We start from the raw sequence: 14,149 nt of genomic DNA on the forward strand, positions 1-14,149 counted from the left end.
ACCCCAAAAAAAGGCAAGCCCACAAGAGATGAGATGAGTAGAGTGTCCAATCCATTTACTAGAGTTTGGTTTGGTTTTTAAAACCTATTTTTTGAAAGAAATTTTAAATAATTAAAAAATAATATGGTGACACTCATCATTTTCGTTTTCATATTCATCTTCAGAAAACTGATTCAAACATAGTTGACCAAATTAATCTCATAACTTGAAGTAAGTAAACAAACACTAATATGATTTAGATTAATGATTTATTCACACAATTTTTTCCTTCTCAATCTGCCCAAATGAGACTCTTACCGGTTAGGGTTTTTTGTTTCAAAAAGTCTTACTAGTAAGAATCTCAATTATGTACATTCGAGTTGTAGAAATTATGTGAATACAACGGGGTTGTATTCAATTTATTTATTAGTTCTTGCATCTCAATAAAAGCTAATAGTTTAATTTTATTTATCCACGTGAAATGATACTATATGCACTAAATAATAAACAAATTAGTATATTAACCGATGATGTGGCATAATGTTAAAGGTTTTAGATATTTATAATTTGTATAATGAGATTAATAATAATATCATAACATATGTTTGTATATTAATTTGTATATTAATTAGTGCATGTAGCACCACTGTATTTTTGTGTGTGCATTTGTGTGGGCGCGCCCGAGGGCCTCATGCTACTACAGTTCGGACTCGATTTTGTTACGGTTCTAAATCTGAACCAAAGAGTCCAAATCCGGCAAATCGTTTGAGAAAACAGATTTTTTGAAAAGTAGTGCCAAACATGGACTGCTTTGCCAGATACAGAGTCGCCACCTAAATATTTTTAAATGGGGAAATTTAGGAAACCCTGACTCGGTGCCGAAGGCCACATGTCCGTCATCACCGGAGTTGTCTCGGCTCGGGAGCTTGGGTACGATCGGGGAAGGTCAGCTATGAGCACCCCCTTTCGCCCGGTCCGAAGACCGGCCTCTACTAACCATGATATCCGATTTTGAAAACGTTATGTGTTCTTATTCCATTTATTAGCCTAGAATTACTATGTTATGCGCGCAGCAAACAAGCATAGACTAGATTGCCTAATTTGGAAATAAACATCGCATATCCGTTCGGTTTCAAAATGTTTTGGAATTTGCTACTCGCAAGTAGGCTAAAATGCGGATTTCAACGAGTTTTTCCAACTCAAACAATCCAACCTCCACCCACAGGCATTAAAACAGTTTAACACATAAGCATCTAGCCACATGGTAAACATACTGTCATGGTAGCATTCACACACATGCGACATGCTAAAGCATTAAAATACTTACATAGTACTCCGTGCCAAAACAAAGAACTTGTTAGCAAACATGCTTGATCCAAGTCCATGTTAAGTGCCTAATGCATCGCATGCAAAAATGCAATCTAGAATAGGCTCGGCTATCCTAAACATGGCATGTGAAAATGCGCAACTATCACATATTCAGTTTGGGAATTGAAGTACAGATGCAGTTCGCATGATGTACCGAGCCTAATGCATGTAATACAAATGCATGAATGCACGCAGACATAGCATGAGGTATGCTAAATTAGACATGCCCTAACACTAACCATCAAAGCAGGTAAGTAAAAGGGAAGAAAGAAGTGGGGATTGGAAGACATTCACACACCCACACACACTTATTACAGATTTGCCCTCACTCGGAGGGACCAAATAAATATTACAAATTAATTAACTACGTAAGCTAATTAAATATTACAAATTGCCTAATTTAATTAACAAATTAAATAGACTAAGAAAGGCAGGAAAATGCCTCGGGAAATGCGCCGCCATACATGGGCTGCCTCTGTTTTCCTTCCTTCACTCCTCTGGAGGCTGTCAAAACCTCAGGACTGCTCCCTTGGACAGAGGGGATCACCACCGGCCGAATGAAATTGCCACCGGCAATGAGATGTGGCCACCGGCCATTAATGAAGCTATCGGCATAGAAAGAATGGCCGGTCGACACTTAACAATGCCGGTCGGCAAAGTATTCCTGCAAAACCTGCAACTCACAGCAACAGAGGACAAGGCAAAGCATGGCAGCACATTTCAAGGCATATATGCACCAACTATGCCCCTTATCATTGTGATGACTCAAAGGGGCATGTGTCTTGATTCTCGGACCACCAATCACGCATTTTCATGCATGATGGCCCAAAGAACCAAGTATGCAACTTTGATTTCAACTGCAATGCAAACCAAATCAAACAAACAAGGCCCAATTCCTATCACCAAGTCAAGGAACAAGGCATGCATGCAAGATGCAATGCAACCTAGGCATACAAGCTAAGGATGCAACATGACATGGCAACAAACCTACGCAAGCATACAAGCAAACATGAGGCAATGCTAACCAATGCAAAGGTGGTCTAAAGCATGGTTTTAGGCAGCTCCAATAAGGCCTAAAACAAGGGCCAAAGTGTTATAATGAGGGACCAAATGCACATGCACACATATACATATTGAAAGGCCAACACTTAGGCATAATCGAACAACCCTTAAGCACACTTGAAAGGGACAAACATGGACTGATTAGCATGCAACATAAGCATTGAAATCATGCTAAAACGTGGTGCCAAACCAAGCAATAAATCGAGTCAAGCATGCAACAAATGGCCCAAATGCCCAAAACAAACCAATGGAGCATTGGACTACACTTAGCAAGGCCAAACATGGCATGAGCTTATTGACCAAAAACAGAGTTTTAGCACATAACACAAGGCCCAAAAGACCACTTAGATGGCATCTAAATGGCTCAAATTCAAAGGCATGCACAAGTGCCAAAACATGGAGTATGCCACACATGCTTTCAAAACATTAAAGAGGCATGCAAGGCAGTCACACAAGCATGAAAATGGGACTGAAATAACATGTAGGATGGTCCCAAATCACCAAATCAATGCAAAGATGCCATGCTATACATGCACACATTTAAGGCCAACAAGCCAAAATGCAAAGGGGCTATATGATGCACGCTAAGATCAACCCAAACACTTATGGACAGATCTAAAACATGTCAAAATAAGCACATAATCTTCACAAGACTAAGCCTAAAACATGCTCCAACAAAGGCTAACAACCTGAGGCATATTAAGGCATAAACAAGGCATTACATGGCAACTATGCTAAGCATGCATGGAGTACCAAAACCAACTTAAAATCATGTTATATCATGGATATATAAGCATGAAAAATAGCCTAAACATGCTCAACACACACTCAAGCATAATGCTCTCTCAAGAGGCCAAAATATGCCCTTTTCAAGGACAACAAGGAGAGGGGGTGACCCTCTCCTTCTTGGGACTTCAAGGCATCACCTTCACCACTGAAATCCCTCAAGATTTCAGTGGTGAAGAGACCCCAACACCAAAATCCCGTAGCTAGCACAAAATGGCTCAAAATGAGGCATTTCAAGGCCTAAGAGGGGTCAACAACCCTCAAACTAAGAAACACTCTTAATAAACAATAAAGAGGGCCTAAAAACAGAACTTTTTTGTATTATACAATAAGCACAAAAACAACTCTAAGATAGGAAGAAAATCAATGCAAAAATGGGGGAAAATGGGACTAGATTCTCACCCTTGAAGCCTTCTTCAACAATGGTGCTCCAATGGCCTCCTTTAGCTTGAATCCAACACCAAAACCTCAAAATCAATCCCTTAGAACCTCAGCTCTAAGAGGAAGGTGAAACACTAGGTGTTTGTGTGCAATAGTAAGACACAAAACACCTAGAGCACAAATGAGAGGGAAAGAGAGATAGAAAATGTATGTAAATCAAACCATAAAGCTCAAACCCTAACAATGGCTGTTCTTGCTCTCAAAATATCCTAAGTCTCTCTCCTTAGTCTCCCCTTTTTGCCACAAGAGAGAAGGTTTTCTCTATATTGTCTTGTAAAGCTTACAAGACAAGCTTTTCAAGAGGGAGATCCCTCCATACACGTGTATGGAGGGATGCAAAAGCAAGACAGCTGTCCTAAAATATCTGCAAAAGCAGATGAACAGCAATCGGCCGGCCAAAAATGCCATCTTGGCCAAAAGGAGTGCCGACCGGCACAAAATAGTGTTGACCGGCAACAAACAATGCCGGCCGGCAAACTATATTGCCGGTGGATACAAAAACCAGCCGGTGGCCTCTAGCCACTGCCGGTGATGGGTGGGGATGGTCTACATGTCCTACCCTGCCTCTCAAAGGCAAGATGCAAGTGTTTGGTGTGAAACCAGACACTAAACGGTCGAGTTCGGAGATCCTGAGGCAAGGCGCGCGAGCCGAGACCTCCGGGAACTCCAAACAAACACAAACATGGATAATCACCGAGTGTTCAAACGGTGACGTCCAAGTCTTGAGGACGGTCAAAAATGGGGTGTCTACAGTTGCCCCTCTTTGACAGAACTCGAAAGTCATAACAATGACGGGAGTGAATGTCAAAGCCCAGAGACGACCCATTTTTGACAAGGCCGAAGACTTAGACAAACATGCAAGACAGATAAGATATGCGCCCGAAGGCAGGGGCAAAATGCAAGACAATGCACGGAGCCGAGCATAGCTTATGATCATGCAAAGAAAGCTGTAACGAAGCAAACATGCGACAGTTTTAAGCTAGCATACGCCAAACTACACTACAATGCAGAAAGGATGTAAGAGAATTATGGAATTCTCAATACGTCTCACTCGGAGATACAATACCTGTGCGGCTCGTCTGGTTACACTAGCCTCAAATGAACCGTACATACAATATCGTGCCTGAAAAGAACACAAACTTAACAGGTACAATATTGTTAGCAATATGCATGACAACGCAAGATGATATGCAATATATACAAAACAATGTATAAACAACGCAAATGAAGATGCGATGTAATTGAAACAATGCAAACTAAAATGCAAAGCAATCGAATCACGATCCAATCACGAGTGGTTCGAAACCACACCTATGTCAAATAGATTGATGGAGGTAACAAGTTTGTCTACCACAGAACGGTCAACTGAACTGTGAGCATTGTAGACAGACGCAAGAACAAGTATTGGGTGGAATTGACATAAGTGGGGAAACGACCCGCTGGGGAAATGACAATGATCCTAAAGCCGGATGCAAAAATTACACTACAATGTAATGGACATGAATATGGCACGCAGGCCAAACCAAATCTTGCCTAGGTAGGGCATGTACGCATACAAGCCACGTCTAACATAGAACGGTCTACTGAACTATGTTTTGACACAAGAAGTATGGGCACATACCAGACCAAGCTCAACATGGAAAGGCGCAAGCCATAGATGGAAGGCGATGCAATGAATGCATGCAATCTACAATGCAATGGATATGGCACGCAGGCCAAACCAAATCTTGCCTTGGAAAGACATGTACACATACAAACCATGTCTAATACAGAAAAGGTGCCGCAACCCTCAACCAACATACCAGCGTGGAATCGGCGCGATACACATGCGGAACTGTGTTTTACGTGAAAAGTAAGGGCACATACCAGACCAAGCTCAACATGGAAAGGCGCAAGCCATAGATGGAAGGTGATGCAATGAATGCATGCAATCTACGATGCAATGGATATGGCACGCGGGCCAAACCAAATCTTGCCTAGGAAAGACATGTACACATACAAGCCATGTCTAACACAGAAAAGGTGCCGCAACCCTCAACCAACATACCAGCGTGGAATCGGCGTGATACACATGCAGAACTGTGTTTTACGTGAAAAGTAAGGGCACATACCAGACCAAGCTCAACATGGAAAGGCGCAAGCCATAGATGGAAGGTGATGCAATAAATGCATGCGATCTACAATGCAATATTTACAAATATGCAATGGAATGGATATTTACAAAATGCATGACAATGCAGTATGATGCGACCTACTGGGGAAAATGCAATGGATGCATGCAAGCTATAATGGAAATGCATGACAATGCACTATGATGCAATGGCTATGATTGCAACTTTCCCTATCTTACCAACAGGGCGATATACTAGGTTGGTTTAGTATCCAGAACTGAGGCGTGGACACGCCGCCTCAACCTATGGGGCTTCCATACAGATTTCAAGCCGAGGGTAAACCCCTGGGTGTTTAAACCAGACTTTAGTCTCGGAACCCCCGAACCTTTGCATTCTAGGCATAAGCCGCTCGAACTCTAGTTTCCACCGTCCCAGTTGGTCTTCTAGGAACTCATCGCAAGCACAGGCAGATGGCTTTACCAAACCACCGAAAATCGTTCGGGCACGACAAACACCAAAGGAATTGCACCTTCAGAGGATTTAAGGTCTCCTAGACCGGGGATACCTGCGCGGTTCGTCTGGTCGCTCCAGCCTCAAATGAACCGTACATACAATATCGTGCCTGAAAAGAAAACAAACTTAACAGGTACAATGTTGTTAGCAATATGCATGACAATGCAAATGAACAGCACACATCAATGTGCCGAAGGTTTTGCACCTTCCAAGGATTTAAGGTCTCCTAGACCGTGCGTGTTGCACAAGGAATGCACCGAAGGTTTCGCACCTCCAAAGGATTTAAGGTCTCCTAGACCGTGCGTGTTTAAGGTCTCGCCAGACCATGGCGCGTGTTTAAGGTCTCGCCAGACCGGAATGCGAAATTTTGAAAATTGGACTTATACGCTACGCAAAGCCGGTTTGTATTCAAAACAATGCAATGTACTAACAAGTACAAGTAAGGTGCGTAAAATAACGCGAGAGGATACATGCAAGATGCAAGTGAGGTGCACAAAACAGTGCGATGCGCAGAACAGCGCGAACAAATACAATGCACAAAACCGTTCGATGCTAAGTGTGACACGCATGCCACACGGAATGGACTAAAATGCGCAACAACGCACGTGTGTCGGAATGCACGACGATGCATGGAATAAAAATGCAATGACAATGCATGAGAAATGTGCATGACGACGCAAAGGGGTGCGTGTTACAACGCATGTAGCATGTGCACAACAATGCGAATGTGAGGCGCGTAATAGCGCAATGTAATGCACCGAAGTAATGTGATAAACGCGTGCAACACACATGGGGCAACTTTTGAATTTAAAAGGATACAAAAAGGATACACCTTGCACCAATTTGAGTGCCACGCACTGGAGACACGGACCGAGGTCACAACGGAGGCCGGTTGAGCGTCGGAGATGCACTTTCTTGAGCTATGAAGACCACAAACTACTCATATGGCCTAAACAAGGCTGTGGGAACCCCACCGGCCGAAAGGGGAGGCCACCGGCTGGCCACCGGCATCAAAATAAGTCCACCGGCACAAAAAAGTGCCGGCCGGCACAAAACATTGCCGACCGGCAAACAGTTGCTGGTTCGGGGCAGTTTCGACTTTTCACCTTGGGTGTTTTAAAATAGGGCTTCAAGCCCTATTTCCTCACTTCTCTTCCGCCGAAAACTCTTGCTCTCTCTCTCTAGAGTGTTTCTCGTTCATTTTTCGCCCGTTTCTTCGCGTTCTATGCCCGTTTCGTCGTCGGATTCGCGATTCTTTTCGCGTTTCGGACATTTTCAACCGATCACATTCTTGTTTCGGTGCTTCGTTTGGCGTTCTCGCCTTTCCGGGGTTTGTTTCCCTCGTTTTCCTCTTCATTCTCGTGCCTTTTCAGATTCCGGCCTTCCCGGCCATTCTCAACCCTCTCGGGAGTTGACTTTTCAGTTGACTCTTCGCATTCCGGCCCGGTTTTCCTTTTTCCGGCCATTTTTACATCATTCCTGACATGGCGGACGATATTCCACGTGGCGGGACTCCCCCGGACCACGAGATGGATCCCGGGGTCGAGCTTCTACCGTTGAGCCAGCGCCCGTTTGACCCGGCGACTTACCGACCGGCGGTCCATGTTCTGCCTCCCGACGGCCTGCGTCAGTTCCGGAGCTTTGAGAGGCACGTGGCGCCTGAGCTACTACTACGCGAGCCTACCTCCCATCTGTCCTTCAGCACTTCCGAGGTAACTCTTCGTCTTCTGCTTTACTTTTCGCAATGTAGGATACAAAACTGCCGTAGCTAGTTGTATTCTTTAACTGCTGAAATCTAATACACCATAGACCGTAGTTGACTGTAAACATACATACAACTGATATCTGTTTGAGATTGGCACATGCACACACACTGCACTAACCCTGAATCACTCAAACACACGGCACACACTGTATTTTCACTGCAAACACACCGGTACCCGGTATTTGTCTGAAACTGTTAAATTTGCACGCATGCTATATCTGTTCTGGAAACACCCAAACACGCTGACACATCACACGCTGTAGTTCATTGTAAGTACACCGGCACTCGGTATTCGTCTGAATCATGAACAACTTGCACACATGCTTTATCTGTATGCTTTTCAAAACTGCATTTTGAATGTTGTCTTGCAATCGTTATTTTCTGTTTACAGGAGGGTTCCCATACCATTCGCGGGTATAGGAATACTGGTGCACGGGAGTGATATGACGAGCTCCCCGATGCAGTCCGACGCATCGTGGACCGGGCGGGCTTCGGCGCCTTCTGCCGAGGGCTCTCCAGGTTGTCCGCATGCAAACCTCTTTTGGCCGCTCTGGCGGAGAGGTGGTGGGACACCACCGATTCTTTCCACTTTTCCGCTACAGGGGACATGACGATGACCCCTTATGACTTCTCGATGCTCACAGGCATCGGGGTAGGGGGTGATCCGATCCCCTTCGACACCGACATGGATGAGTGGACCGCCGCTCAGGTTTATCTGTTGGGGGAGGCGCCACCACTAGCTCGTCCAGGTTTTGTGCGGTACTCCTGGTTCGAGGTACAGTTTCGGGTTCAGCCCGTATTGGAGGAGGAGGCGCAGATGACCCAGGAGGACGTGGAGAGGTATGCTCGCGGCTTCCTCATGTTCCTGTTCGGGACTACCATCTTCGCCGATCGGGCGAACACCGTGCCTCTCTGTCTTCTCAGCGCACTGGTGGACGTCCGGGACATCTTGCACTATGACTGGGGCGGCGCGGCTCTGTCCACTCTTTACGGGTACATGAGCTCGGCTTCGCGCGACAGCGGCCAGCTACTCGGAGGCTACTGGCGGGCTTGGGAGGTACATTTCTTCTCCGCTTTTCATTTCTGTCCGATATTCTCTGTACTCTGTACACTGCACACACTGCGGTCTGCTCTATACTTGCTGTATACTGTACACACGGCACACACATACATCCTGCTTTACCCTGACTGTACACTGCTCACACTGTACACTGCACATAATACACTGCACAACACACGGCTCTGCTATTCCTGCTTTATTCTGTATTCTGCTTTTCCTGATGGTCATACTGACATCTGTTTTGCAGCTGTGGGTTTACGCCTACTTTCCTAGGCTTGCCCCTGTACCAGTTGCAGAGCCTCCTCCGGCTGTCCCGTTCTCGAGTCGCTTCGACGGGAGATGCACCCGGCAGCCACGGGAGACATTCGGCTTCTTCCGCCGATATTTTGACACCATCACCCCCACGGAGGTATGTTTTACTTTCAGTTTATTTAAGCTTCGCTTTCCCACTGCATACTTCAATAACAGTAGATAACAAACTATCTGTCGCTTTCAGATCACTTGGCGGCCGTGGGCTTCCTTGCCGGCGGCGATGCGGGGCCGGTTCCCTGGTGCGGAGGAGACCTCGCGTTTCCGGATCTTGCTTGAGGGCCCGGTCTGTCGGGCTTGGTACCTGGGGGAGCGTTTTCTACGCCAGACCGGCGGGTTACCTGAGTAGATAGTCCCGGCTCACCCTCCTGCAGAGATGAGGGAGACCGAGAGACTCACCGCCGAGCAGCTGGACGACTACACCATTGGCTGGGAGGAGGCCGGCTTCCGAGGCACCGGCGACTACGGGGAGTATGTGCGGACATACCTGATGCGGCCTCTGAGTGGCCGTCGAGCAAAGGGGGCCAGGCCTGCGGCGCCAGCGGCTAGGGCCGGAGCGGGAGTTGGAGTAGGGTCTGCGAGGAGGGCCCGGGTCCGTGGCAGGGGTGGAGTGCAGGGAGGACGGGGAGTTGGCTGGCCTGCTCTGCCTGCTGTACTGACTTTCCAGGGGCAGGGTGGGACGACTTATCAGCTCCCCTTCGCCCCTCCGCTGGCTGGTCACGAGTCCATCGATGTCCCCGACCTACCTCCGGTATGCATTACTGCATTTCTGTACAGTCATTTCATTTCAGTTTGATATTCCACAGAATATTGACGCATCTGATACTTTTGCAGGCTTCTTCTGAGTACACTCGTCAGTCGTTGGCGATGAATGCTTCGATGATGGGGATGCTTCAGCGGACATTCGATCTCCTAGCCCTCTACAGCATACCGGTATGTTCTTCTGACACTGGCCTCAAACCATTCATACACTGCTTTGCATAATCTGATTCATGGCACCACACCTGATACACTGATCACACAGCATCTGATACACTGCATAGACTGCATTCTGCACTGTTAAACTGCTCACAGCATCCACACACTGTACTCATACATCGCATTCTGCACTGCTAAACTGCTCACGGCATTCTCATACTGTACTTATACACTGCATTCTGTACTGCTAGACTGCCCACGGCGTTCACACATTGTACTCATACACTACATTCTACACCTTCAAACTGTTCACAGTATACTGATGCATTTCCCCTTTTGTGTATTTTTCAGCCTCCTTTCCAGGTTCTGATGGCAGGAGGTGTCCCAGCGGGACCTTCTGTTCCTGCTTGAGGGAGAGACGAGGAGGGAAGGATATTTCCCCGTACCAGGGGAGGGCGTACACATGTCGGGAGCAGCTCGCGAGCTCCGGTCCCGGACGATGATGACGACGAGGAGTCAGAGGCGGAGGCAGAGGCGGAGTCCGAGTCGTCGGAGGAGGAGACTGGAGGCGGTTCTAGCTCGGGCTCTGACGGTGACGCTGATGATGCTCCTGGACCCTTATCCAGGAAGAGGACCAGGGCAGACTGACGGCCCTTGGAGTGCTCGATATATATGCGGATTTTTGTTATTTTTCTTCTTTCTTGTACTTTTCCTCTTTGTTGGTAGTTTGATTACCTTGTACTGCCGCAGGCAGATTTTGTTTCCTCAAAACTTTGTACTTGAAAAAGATTATGAAATGAACAGATTTTTTTGCTTAAAAAGTGTTACATTTACATATCTTATGTATTGCATCGCATTCCTTCATATTACACCTCAATGTAAATGGAATTGATTGGTTGCCTAAAAATTGAACACTTGCACTGTAATAATCAGATAACTGAACGGCTAATAGCAAAATAACCCACTGCCTGATTCTGGACACACAGCCCTTACTCTGTTGGGGATTAATCTGCATACAGCCCATAGCACAGCATTCGGTTCATTCTGCACACAGTAAACTTTAAACAAAACAGCCCAATCTGACAAGACGGAGCCGGAAGACGGAACCGGTTGGAGTTGAAACATGCTCCAATGTAGAGAATGGCACAGCACTCTGAGTGTAAATGATTTTTGAAATCGAATGAGGGTTTTTCAAACCGGGGTATCGAGCCTACAACTGAACACAGCGGGGAGGACTCGAACACAGGTGCACGACCCAAACATAACGAGACACGCTCGAAAAAGACCTAAAACAAAGGTTTAGGTAAGCAAAACAAAAGACACGACATACAGACGCGTTAGCGAAGATGGGGGACCTCGGACCTCGAGGAGCCAGTTCAATCTGGGTATTGTTCCCCACCCTTTCTGATTTGTGATTCTCACACCACTCGACTCTCAAGCTCGGATTTTTCTCTCAAAACCCTTTTCCTCGCTTTTCTCTCAACTCACACCTCTCTATTCTTCATTCTTTCATTTTTCATCCCTCCCCGGGGTGTTTAATGAATGAATAGGAAGTCGCGGGTTCATGCTCAACACCGTTAGCTCACGGCTATTTCTTCTGGCGGGTAGAGCGCTCTTCTGGCAAGTACGTCGATGACGGGGGAAAGACAGAGTGCCTGACTCAACTGTGCCCCTAGTTCATCATTTTAACCATTCTTTTCGTTTTGGTTTTCTACGAAAACAGTTTGATCAAAATGAGAGTCGGATTAACGTACTTGTTCGATTTTTGATTTGAAGACCATGCAAGTCAGGCTGTAAGCACTGAAAATTTTCCCTTTTGGGGTCGAAGACAATGGTCCAGTTTTGGAAAATGAAATAGTTTTCGAGAAAATAGTCAACCTCAGTAAAAATTTTCAAAAACTATTTTTCGAACAGTCAATGCTCAACGGGCATGGAACTTACTCTTTGAGATACACAACCTCGGATCGGAGGCAATGGAAAATTGCCCCTGGTTTGAAGGGGGTGGGAGGCAACGGAAAGTTGCCCCTAGTTTGAGTGGCGGTTCACGACGGCTCATGGCAACGGAAAGTTGCCCCTTGTTTGGATGATGCTGCAGTAATCTGCAAATAGTCTTCATTGGCGGTGGTCGAGCTCTTGGACACAACGATGACGAAGACGGTCACAACTCATATATGGACACAATCACCTTGAAGGGTGTTGGTGACTGGACTTTGGGATGAAATCGAAACCATTGCATGGACTGAGACGCTATGAAAGCGTTGGGGGCTGGACTTCATGGTAAAGTTGCCTACGTATCCCAAACATGGGAATCAAGCCTCACGTAGTTCCGGTTAAGGTACACTCGGGTATTTTAACCTTCACTTTTCTTAGGCTCTCACTTTTGCCAAGGCGCCCGATGCGGGTTTTCGACCTTGCGAGCTTCTTTTTATTCTTCTTTTCTTTTGTTCATTTCTTTTTCTTCTTTTTTGCATTTTTCTTTCTTTTCTTTTCTTTTCATTGTTGTATTTTTTGCTTTTTTGTATTTATTATTTTTTTGCTTTTTCTTTTCTCTGTATTTTTCTCTTGCTCTAACTTTTGCCTGGACCGCCCTTCCGGGTTTTCGGCCCAGCGAGCCTCTCAAAGGGTAAAAGTGTAGCAAGTCCATGCCAAATGGTTTTTGGAGTCAAAGCCTCTCTGTGTCTAGGAAAGCGGCTGTTGCAATGATTTGCAGGAGAATCCATCCCGGTTGCTACACAAGCTTCTCCTGGCGAGATCTGCTCCTTCTGATTCGGTTTGGGTGCCTCTTGCTCGAGGGCTGCTCTTGATTTGGCCACACAGACCTTGCATGATGTTTGACCGTTGAACTTTCTGAACGGTCTGAACGGGTTCAAAGTTTGAACGGGTTGAATCTTGAGGCTGAGAGCGATCCTAGGCTGCGCAATCTCAAGAGCGGTTCCACACAGGTCTTCACAGGGCTGCGTAAAATATTCGTTTTTGAAAGTTTTTAAGAAAGCGACAAATCGCTCGCGCCGAAGATAGTGTGGAACCAATCTGGATCAAGCCAGGGTCCTTCCTAGTACTCATGCCGACAAGCATGATTTCATTCATTAAAAGGCTTTGCACGCCTCTCTTTCTCTCAAAATAATCAAAATTTTGCAAAACCCAAGGAATTCCTTCATCTTCGTTTTTACCACCGCAGTGTTTAAAAGACGTTTTTGAAAAACTTAGGTTAATACAATGAGTTTGGTACGCAGGAGAGCGGGCGAGATGTACTGCCAATCCATTCAAGTCCTCTGGCACAACTAGCCCGAAACACATAATAAGCACGGAAACAAGATAGCCGCAACCGTTTCACTCAGGTTCCTTGGATGTAACTGGCTCCACAGCAGAGACAGACTCAAAAAGATAGCAAAAAGGTTAAATACAAAACGGTGTCCAAGGCAACACCCCGGAATCACTCGACATCCTATACAACGGGACTGACTCGATAGCACAAGACAGACCCAAAACAAAAAGACTGACTCAAAACAAAGAGGCAGACTCAAAACAAAACTGAGAACTGACCCAAAACCCCAAGCCAGAAGCTACAAAACTGCATTTGCAAATGCTTAAAAAGTGCGTGCCAAACGCCACATCTGAAATACAACGAGTGCCGCCCGCAAGTGGTCCAACCCCTGATCACAAACTTGCAATGTCCTCGAAGTCCAACAGCTCAGTAGTGATGGAATTTGCCGAGGTAGGTGGAAGAATGACCTCATTATCGATCAGATCCTGCACTTCATGACGAAGGCGAAAACAACCGTCGGTGCTGTGGCCGGACTGTTGGTGGTACGCACAGTACAAGGTAGCATCGTGAGT

This window comes from Camellia sinensis, chromosome 6, assembly GCF_055761805.1.
Source record: "Camellia sinensis isolate YWXY chromosome 6, ASM5576180v1, whole genome shotgun sequence".
Taxonomy (NCBI): domain Eukaryota; kingdom Viridiplantae; phylum Streptophyta; class Magnoliopsida; order Ericales; family Theaceae; genus Camellia; species Camellia sinensis.